This window comes from Myxocyprinus asiaticus, chromosome 28 (assembly GCF_019703515.2).
Source record: "Myxocyprinus asiaticus isolate MX2 ecotype Aquarium Trade chromosome 28, UBuf_Myxa_2, whole genome shotgun sequence".
Classification (NCBI taxonomy): Eukaryota; Metazoa; Chordata; class Actinopteri; order Cypriniformes; family Catostomidae; genus Myxocyprinus; species Myxocyprinus asiaticus.
This window is the reverse complement of record NC_059371.1, coordinates 24722236-24732950: the sequence shown is the minus strand read 5'-3', so window position 1 is coordinate 24732950 and position 10715 is coordinate 24722236. Positions and strand designations below refer to the sequence as shown.

The following is a 10715-nucleotide window of genomic DNA, read 5'->3' as shown; positions in this document are numbered from 1 at the left end:
TGTAGTATTGGACAGGTTGAGAAAGCTCTGTCCAATCTCAATCCACGCAAGTCCTGCAGCCCTGATGGAATCCCACCATGGCTTTCGAGTCAAGACAAATTTATTTGTATGGTTGTTTCAAAGCAGCTGTACATGAAATTATGCTATAACAGAAAAAGAATGAATATAATGCCAATATTAGTTATGTTTAGATCTAATAGTATTTAAAATGACTAAATTGTGTTGTGGGTCAATATTTAGACAAAATGATTTTGTATGAACTATAAGTTTTAGTGTTAAAGTCCTCATAGATGCGTTGTCCTTTTAACAGATGAAGGCTTTAGTTAGTGGTTAATTCACTTTCTATGTAGTTCTTTTTTCTTTTTTTTTAAGAGAGTGTTGTCACTCCTTTGAGAGATAATACAGACATTCTGACCCCTGTTATAGCTCATCTAATTAACTCTTCCTATCACACTGGAATTGTGCTCATAATTTGAAAAGAAGCTAATGTGTGTCAGGTACCAAAAATCCCTCGTCCAGCAGTGAAAAATGATTGGAGACCAATATGAAAAGTACAGAAAAAGTTCATTTTGAAGAAAAACTCTTGCCCACAGTGGTAGAAAGGTGTGCAAATCAATACGCTTACCTCCCAAAGAACAGCACAACAAATGCTCTCATATGGTCCACACATACATGGCTCACTCAGACCGACTCAACCGATCCTACTATGGTTCGTGTCCTACTGGCTGATATATCAAAAAGCTTTTGACCGTGTAGACCATACCATATTAATACTGCACCTACAGAGTATGGAGATTTGTCCATGGTTGTTTAGCTATGTAACTGGATGAAAACAGAGTAATTGCAAATGGCATATTTAGGTCCTGGAAGGAAGTACCTCAAGGTGGGGTAGTGTTTCCTTACCTGTTTTTGCTACATATGTCAACCCGCATATGTATCTTCACTGATACCTTAGACACTGAGTATGCTGAAGATATCACTCTGTCTCAACCCATGAGAGTCTCTGAGTTATGTGTAGAAAACAGAATGCAACTGGAAGCAGAGGCTTTGCAGAAATGGGCTTCTGAAAATAACATGCTTCTTAATCAGAAGAGGTCAGCTGAACTTTGCATTTGCTACTCTAAAATCCCTCCCTCACCTCCTCCCCTAACTTTAGATAAATAAATATTTAAATGCCTGGAGTATCATTTAACAGACACTCTAATGACTATCACATTGATTAGGCTGTTTAAAAGTCTCAAAGAGACTTAATTTCTTATCTGTGATGGTTGGGAAAAAAGTCCCTCAGGAAGACCTTCTCATCATCTACTTCACACTAATCAGACCCCATCTGGAATGTGCCAGTGTTCTCTTTGTGGGAAGCTCTAAAAAGCAAGAGCTGGCCTTGGAAAGAATACAAAGAAAACTGCAAAACAACTTATCTCTGACATGCATGATACAGATCATCCACTGCATGGCCTTTCCCCTCTGAGCAGAGGAGAAAGTAAAGGGAGAGTTGCATTACAGCCAGAATAGAGACATGGAACTCTTGCAATTGCCATTAGACTTTTTTAATAATGAATCATGTTGATAAACAAATAATTTATGTGCTGTTTTTATGTAGCTCTGTAGGTCCTCACAATGGAAGTGAATGGATGCCAAAATTTTGAAGCTCCAAAATCCACAAAGTGAGCATATAAGTAAGCGATATGACTCCAGTGGTTTAATCCATGTGTTCAGACATTGTGTTCAAGTGTGGATGAGAAACCGATCAATGTTTAATTCATTTTATATAATAAATTCTCCTCTCTGCCCAGTAGGGGAGCAATATGCACAAAGAATGTGAGTCACCAAAAACAGAAGGGGAAAGTGAAACTGAAGTGGAGATTGACTGAGCAGGGAGGAGAATTTATAATAAAAAATATTTTCTCACCCACACCGGTCATTGCTTCTGAAAACATGGATTTACCAATGGAGTTGTCTGGGGTACCTTTGTTGCCCATATGTGGATTTTGGAGCTTCTAAATTTTGGCACCCATTCATTTGCATTGTATGGACCTACAGAGCTTAAATGTTCTTCTAAAAATCTTCATTTGTGTTTAGCAGATGAAATAAACTCATACACAGCTGGGATTGCATGAGGGTGAGTAAATGAGAGTAGTTCACCCAAAAATGAAAGTTCCTTTAATAAACTGCACTTGGGTTCTCTTAAAATCATCGCCTTTGTCATCTGCCTGGAACGTTATAATAGTGAACATCTTAAGTCTGCCATTGGGAATTTATTGCATAAGCCCTGTCCCAAATAGCACACTTGATATGGTCTTGCAGCCTTTATTTGCGCCCACCTACGAAGTCTACAAGGCCGTGTGGGTTTCCCATTTGTAATTTTAACACTCAGAAAGGTGCTAACGAGTGACTCTTTTACTCCCTTTGGCTGAGCCCGTATTGGTGTAAGCCCTACAGTGGTCTAATACCCACCAGTCCATGCTGCTTATCCTCGTTACCAATCACAGATAAAAGATATCAAGTGTGGATATAATATTGATTTCAGTAATTATTTTTTTGATTGTAAGCGATGAATCTCTTGCTTTTCTTGTGTATATACAGTAGCATCACTTTGTGTGTAATTGATCATCGTAGTCATAGTGCTGTTACTTTAGTTGATTAAAAATGTATTCAACTTCATGACATTTATTTTTCACCACAATTACAAAGTAAAACAACGATAACATCCCTTAATGTGCGGCAAGTTAAAAGCGCTAACTATGCTTCAAAACAGAAACGCACGTCTGCCTGGCACGACAGAAGCCCGGAGGGCACAGCAGCTTGCCCCAGAGATACAACGCAGGAGACAACACTGTACTGTGCATCGACATACACCGATCAGCCACAACCAGGAGTGGACTCGTCATAGGGAGAACAGGTGTTGTGCCTAATTCCGACTGCCCGGTTGAAGCCTACCCCACTTAGCGTGAACGCGCACAGTACCGCCGTGTTTCCACTAGATGGCAGTAAAAAAGTGGGGATTTCGTCTTCACCAACCCATCCGAAAGTTCAGTTAGGATGACAAGTTATAAATTTTCCAGTAGATGGCAGCACAGACTCTGAAATTTAATTCAAAGGATTTCAAACGTCATTGTCCTATGTCCTTATGGAAACAGTTATCTGTGTTTCTACACAACTCGTGAAACAAGTCGATTCTAGGTCTTTTTTGTCTGCTATTTGAACGTTAAATCACTAGCCTACTGGTAGATTTTACACTAAGGTGTCACATGCTTTACAAAAGAAAATTAGTTTGGCAATCTTACACACTCAACTCTTGTAATGTTACAATGCTGTCCAAATGAACACATAAGTGTATTTAATTTGCATGATAATGAATAATGTTACAGGCATTATATCTAAAACACTTGTTAAAACTGTACATGTAGTAGATGTTGTAAAGTTCTGTAATTGGTTCTTGGTGGAAATAAATAATATAGCCTAGCTTTATTTCTACTGCACCTTTCAGCATTTAAGCAAAACGTTTTTAACAAATTAATAAGAGAAATCTACATAAATGAATAACAAAAACAACATAAACATACATGAATTATATATATATATATATATATGTGTGTGTGTGTGTGTGTGTGTGTGTGTGTGTGTGTGTGTGTGTATAGTCATAATATTCAAGGGGGTATTAAATGGGCAGGGTCATTGCCTGATTTCTGCCTCCATCATTCTTCAGAATGAAAAGAAAGGTTTAGTGTACTGACACAAGCAACACTGTTTGTCCCAAAACATATTCTATTTATTTAAACAGTTTTTCTTCTTGGTTATTTTGAAAACGTTTTAGCATACAGTAAGTGCACACACACACATCCCGTGTCAACCCACACAGTAATGGCATTGCCTTATATTATTTGAGCAGGCAAGACATAGAAACACAACAAAAGGAAAAGAGAACATTAAACATGCAGAATAAAATAAATAAAAAATAAATAAATAATTAATTAAAAAAACATGACAGTAAAACAAAACATATAAAACATTAAGTCCTGCCTGGATCCTGCCTCCCTCATTATTGAGCATGGATGCCCAAAAAATTACAATAGGTACAGTACATTGACACAAGAAGCACTGTATGTCCCATAACACTTTTGATTCTACTGACTTAAACACTTATATTATTCAGGGGGTTATTATCTAGGCAGGGCAATTTTTACACCTCCACCTGGATTCTACCTCCCTCATTATTCTGCATGGATGCTCAAAAATTCATCAAAATAGGTACATGTATTGACACAAGCAGCACTGTATGTCCCATAACACATATGATTCTATTGACTTAAACATGTATATTATTTAGGGGGTATTATCTAGGCAGGGAAATTTTTACACCTCTGCATGGATTCTATCTCCCTCATTATTCTGCATGGATGCCCAAAAAGTCATACAAATAAGTATGTTGCATTTTCACAAGAAGCACTCTTTGTCTCATAACACATTTGATTCTATTGACATAGTCTTATTGTTCAGGGGTACAAACAAAAAAAAATTTAATATGTATAAACAGGGAAATAAATTGCTTTTTGGTACAATAAAGTATATTCAATTCAATTCAATTTCCACCCTATCTGGATTCTACCTCTCTGTTCATCTGACTAGATGCCCAAATATGGCCACTTGCTTGTTTTATTATTATTAATATTATTGTGTGTGTGTGTGTGTGTGTATGTTTATATGCGTTTGATGTACGTACACTGTTCATGAAAACCTACACGTTAATTTAATTTTATAATTAAATCTGAATATTTATTTTTATATCATCCCTCTAATCATTTAAACACGTTTATGAGCTTTTATTAACCACAGTTTGGTTACGTTTAAAATTACTAGAAAAGGTTTAACTTTTTGCTGAGTCTGTTTAGCTGGGACTTTTTTAATTTGATTTTTATTTGTGTATTTTTATTAAGATATTCAATTATTACTCTTCATTGTGAAATTATGTAATGAGCATGCTACATTTTTATTTCAAGAACACTTAAAAGGTAAATAATGTCAGCATATTTTTCAACAACTAGCTTACAGCAAAACAGTTGTTTAATCTGCAGAAGTGGAAGCCCCATGTTTTGTCCATGCGCCGATGATGTAGAGAATCGGCCAATCAAGACTCAGCTTATGCTGATGCCGTGTGCAGAAGATGGGGTGCTGAGTGCTCTCTTAACCGCAGGGTAATATTCAGGTGTTAACAGTAGAACGTGAAGAAATCGAATACCCCCTCAAAATTGTCACTTTGAGAGGTATATATTTACATTGCATCAAAATTATAGCCAGACTTACATAAGGGGATGACGAGGGTTGCTTGAAACACAGCATCAAATAAAGCTTAAGTTCTTTGATAAAAATACATTTTATGAAACATTTGCGTATGTACAGTTAGACAGTTTGTAAACAGTGTGTTTGAAGGTAATTAAATGTTAAGTATTCTTTCTTATATGCAATGTACTCACTAATCCCCCTACCCTTTCAAAAACTTTGCCAACCAACCCTAGTCATACTTTTTCTGTACATGATGTTAGTCCATTAGCATAACTTGTAAATCTTAGATCAAAATAATACTTATACCAATAACTTTTAACTAAAATTAAAGAATTGTTTAAATCTTTCTCTGGTTTGTAATCTTCACCTTAAGAGATTTTTTACATTTAAATGCCCTAACAGGATCACTGTAGAGCAAGAAGCTGAGCATTTAGATGTTACATTTCTGTGAAAGTAATTAGAAAATGACCAGAAATTTAATCTGTTCCAACCAACCTCAGTCTCTCTTACTAAGTCAATTTTTCTCTTTTGGTCTATAGAATATGGATCCCGCATCATACCATGGTATTGTGACCTACAAAACAGGTGGTGGTTACCCTCAGGTATTGTCCCAAGTCCAAAAAAAAAAAAAAAGCTGCTCTTTATGACACTGAAGGTGAGTAAACTTAATCAAACAATTCTGTTAAAACTTTATTATTATTTTGTAAACCATTTACAGAATAACAATATAGCAATATATTGGAATAACCTTTTTATTAAAGGCTACATTAGTCTTTCATGAAGGCCTGCTGTTTTAATTTAATTAATCCCTATTATGTTATTATTGATAATTTACCAGGTTTATTCAAAGGACCTGATGGAGATGTTTAGTTTACCATCACACTACGTTACAAATGTTGACTTGATTATTTCTAAAATTGATTGTTGTACTAATTATACATTGTACAGTACAATCAAACATATTAAACAATTTAGGGAATCTAGTTTCGTGACTCTTGGAAAAAAAATACATTATTTTTTACTTACAAAAACTGGATAAAAAGAAAAAAGAAAAGAGTATTACATAAACTTTTTTACTTATCTAGCATAAAGTTCAACTTTAAGATTACTTGTATTCATTCAAAATGTTTTTATTGGTAAATACTGTATTGCACAGATATATCTTCACCTATGTGTCATTGGAAGTGAAGTTATAATTGTATTTGGTCATAAAATGAACCACTTTGTCTTAAACGTAGCTAAATATCTTACATGTAGATGGCTGGAATCAGCACTGTCCCCTCCCCTTTTGTTCACAAATAAGACCTGCCAAATAGAGTATACTGAGTAGTGTTGTATTGGAGTACAGTGGTAACACAGTGAATAGTGCCCTACTCGTGCAAGTTTGAACTGTCATTATCAGTATATGCATAAAAACATGGTAGCAAATGTTCCTTCTTCAGTTTTGTTAGCTTTGATTCAGTCAAAAAACTTTACAATCTTACAACAATTTAACGTGACAAATAAATTAATTACTGTTCTTAACTGTTAGGAAGCCAGACCGACAGATTACTAGACAGATTGCTTATTGCTGTTTTATACAGTCATATTTACAAAATAACAGAAATAGCAAACAATTAAGTGCTATATTGTCACACATATTTGAAAAGTGAATGATTTTATAAGAAGGGGAAGGTGGATTAAGATGTCCACTGAACCTCATCTCAACATATCTAAGTGGTTATGCTCTTTTTTTTTTTTATCTCAAACAATTGGTTTTATCAGCTGATTCAGCCATGCCTGTTTTGCCCAAACTTTCAGATTAGAGCTCCAGAGAGAAGCCCCATTATAACCCACATAAACATTAAAAAAGCAAATAAATTATAAAATATTTGAAATTATATAATAAAAAATGAATATTCAATCAAATTTAACAGTATTTAACATTGGTTACCAATAGTAATAGTACTAATATTACCAATAATACTTCTTTAATAAATGTTATCAAATTACATATAACTGCATAATGCATATTACTACTTCATCCTTTTATTTTAAGGCTCCAGACTGCAGTTTAGTATTAATAATGTGCATTTACATTGAAACTTAATCATACAATCAAACAATTAGGCAGTTAATTATGACAGATTGAAACAGATCTAATAGTTAAAAAAAAAATATTGTCTCTATCTGTCTAGTTTGAACAGAGGAATGTCATATTATACATTCTTGATGCTTAAATTAATCACTTATTATTATTACTACTACTACTACTACTACTTCTACTACTACTACTACTTATAATAATAATAATAAATTAATTTATTAAACTTATCTTGCAGATGGTGAGCTCTACTATACTAGATATAAAGGCACTTCACGTAAACTCAAAGTGAAGGTTGTTTGTGGTGCAGAGGATGCAAACAAAATTTTTTAGGAGTTGTGGACAGAAAAAACCCAAAGATGCTATATCAAAAATATTTTACTGGCCAGGGATGTCAGTATATCTTGACAAATGGGTAAATACACTATTAAAAATGTTTATCAAAATTCAGAAAATTAATAAAAACTTTATTCTATCTTGTAACTTCCTTTTTATTCAGGTGGCTGAATGTGTGCCATGTCAGGCTGCCAAAGCATCAATTAAAGAAGTACAATTTACACTTATACATGTAAACTGTCTGTCTCTGTTTCTTTCTTTCTTTCTTCACCACCACCAATTGACATTCATAATGCTCTAATACATTAGTATAGTGTTTAAGGATAATAGTAAAGTCATCAAAATAAATCAAAACTGTGTTATATTTTAGCATCTTCAAAGTAGTCACCCTCTGCCTAGAATTTGCAGACATGTACGCTTGACATTTTCTCAACCAACTTCTTGAGGTATCACCCTGGGATGCTTTTTAAACAGTATTGAAGGAGTTCCCATCTATGCTGGGCACTTATTGGCTGCTTTTCTTTTCATCAATTTCAAAAACTCTTTTTTTTATTATTATTAAATGTTAGTTTTATAATGAAATAAATTAATATGGTGGCACAATTATATTTTTGTCTACAAAACTACTTTCAAACATTTAAGCATACGCCTTCAGATCAAAAGATTTTTAAGATCATGAGAAACATTTCAGTCAAGTGTTTAAAAATTTTTGACCGGTAGTATATACATAATTCCCATAGTTCCATTTATGTTATTCCATAGTTTTGATGACTTTACTATTATTCTAAATGTGAAAGAAAAAAAATATAATAAAGAATGATTAGGTGTTTCAAAACTTTTGACCGGTAGTGTATATTGATATGTAAAGGGATTTTTTATATCTTCAGTGATATTATCATAGCCACAAGTTAAATAATAATATTCTTTTTTGGACTGCTCAAGGGTTTTCCAACACTTGTTGTAATAACATTTATTACATTTGCCACACATATCAAAGTTGTTAACCATAATGTCTGAGCAGAAGGTAAGACTTGACAATTTTACTTGACCAAATGCAAGTGTCCATCATACATTGTTTTTCAAAAGCCAACAGGTGGAAATGAACCCATGGTGCTTTCAGTATTGTTCACTCATTTTATCTAGAGCAATTTCACCGACAGTTATAGTCTGTGCTTTTTATTGCTGAAAGATAAGTTCTTGCTTAATTTTAGATCGCCTGTGACTCCTGCAATCATTGGTACCACCAATCATGGGTCCAGGGGAAATCAAATTTGTATTTTCTGTGTTCTGCCTGTTAAAATTCTGCTGACATGAAGAACACATACAAAGAGGCTTGTGTAAATGACATAAAAAAAGACACAAAAAAAAACAACAAAAAAAAAAAAACAAAGAAATAACTGTTTTTATTGGTGGTTTCTTGTTAATTTAATACCTTTGTTTTTTTCTGTAAAATAAACATATCTATTTATTTATTAAGTTACATTGTACATTGTTCAAACACTGGATGCTATTTGTAAATTAGGATATTTGTACATATTTTGTTTCTTCTGATGTTTATTTAATGGGAATGCTTGGGCAGAAATACATTCTTCAGTGTTATTGGCTAAACTTGTTTGTTTGTATTTTTCTCTCTCTTCAATATGTTTATCTGTGATTTTTTTTATTATTATTTATTTGTTTATTATTAATATTTATGTTATTTTTTCAAACACTGAAAGCTGTTGTAAATAAAATAAAAATCTACATGTTAAGTATTTTGTTTCTCCTGAAAGTGGGATAATGTTAAATGTTTGTGCGGAAAATACCCCCCTGAATAGTAAGTGTTTATCTTAATAGAACCAAAAATTGTATGGGACATACAGTGCTTCTTGTTACAATGCAACATACGTATTTGTATGACATTTTGGGCATCCATGCAGAATAATGAGGGAGGTAGAATCCAGGCAGAGGTGTAAAAATTGTCCTGCATAGATAGTTCCTCCCTGAATAATAGATGTGTTTAAGTCAATAAAATCAAATGTGTAATGGGACATACAGTGCTGCTTGTGTCAATGCACTGTACCTATTTTTATGACTTTTTGGGCATCCATGCAGAATAATGAGGGAAGCAGGATCGAGGCAAGGCTTAATGTTTTATATGTTTTGTTTTACTGTCATGTTTGTTTTCTAATTCTGCATGTTTAATGTTCTCTTTTCCTTTTGTTGCGTTTCTATGTCTTGCCTGCTCAAATAATATAAGGCAATGCCATTACTGTGTGGGTTGACACGGGATGTGTGTGTGTGCACTTACTGTATGCTAAAACGTTTTCAAAATAACCAAGAAGAAAAACTGTTTAAATAAATAGAATATGTTATGGGACAAACAGTGTTGCTTGTGTCAGTACACTAAACCTTTCTTTTCATTCTGAAGAATGATGGAGGCAGAAATCAGGCAATGACCCTGCCCATTTAATACCCCCTTGAATATTATGACTATACACACACACACACACACACACACACACACACACACACACACACACATATATATATATATATATATATAATTCATGTATGTTTATGTTGTTTTTGTTATTCATTTATGTAGATTTCTCTTATTAATTTGTTAAAAACGTTTTGCTTAAATGCTGAAAGGTGCAGTAGAAATAAAGCTAGGCTATATTATTTATTTCCACCAAGAACCAATTACAGAACTTTACAACATCTACTACATGTACAGTTTTAACAAGTGTTTTAGATATAATGCCTGTAACATTATTCATTATCATGCAAATTAAATACACTTATGTGTTCATTTGGACAGCATTGTAACATTACAAGAGTTGAGTGTGTAAGATTGCCAAACTAATTTTCTTTTGTAAAGCATGTGACACCTTAGTGTAAAATCTACCAGTAGGCTAGTGATTTAACGTTCAAATAGCAGACAAAAAAGACCTAGAATCGACTTGTTTCACGAGTTGTGTAGAAACACAGATAACTGTTTCCATAAGGACATAGGACAATGACGTTTGAA

At 33.7% G+C, this 10715-nt stretch overlaps 1 protein-coding gene across 2 annotated transcripts in view; it reads right to left on the bottom strand.

The window, feature by feature from the left end:
- The window catches only part of LOC127419036 (V-type proton ATPase subunit S1-like), a 691126-nt gene that overhangs the window by 663800 nt on the left and 16611 nt on the right, over nt 1-10715 (bottom strand). The window lies entirely within an intron of this gene.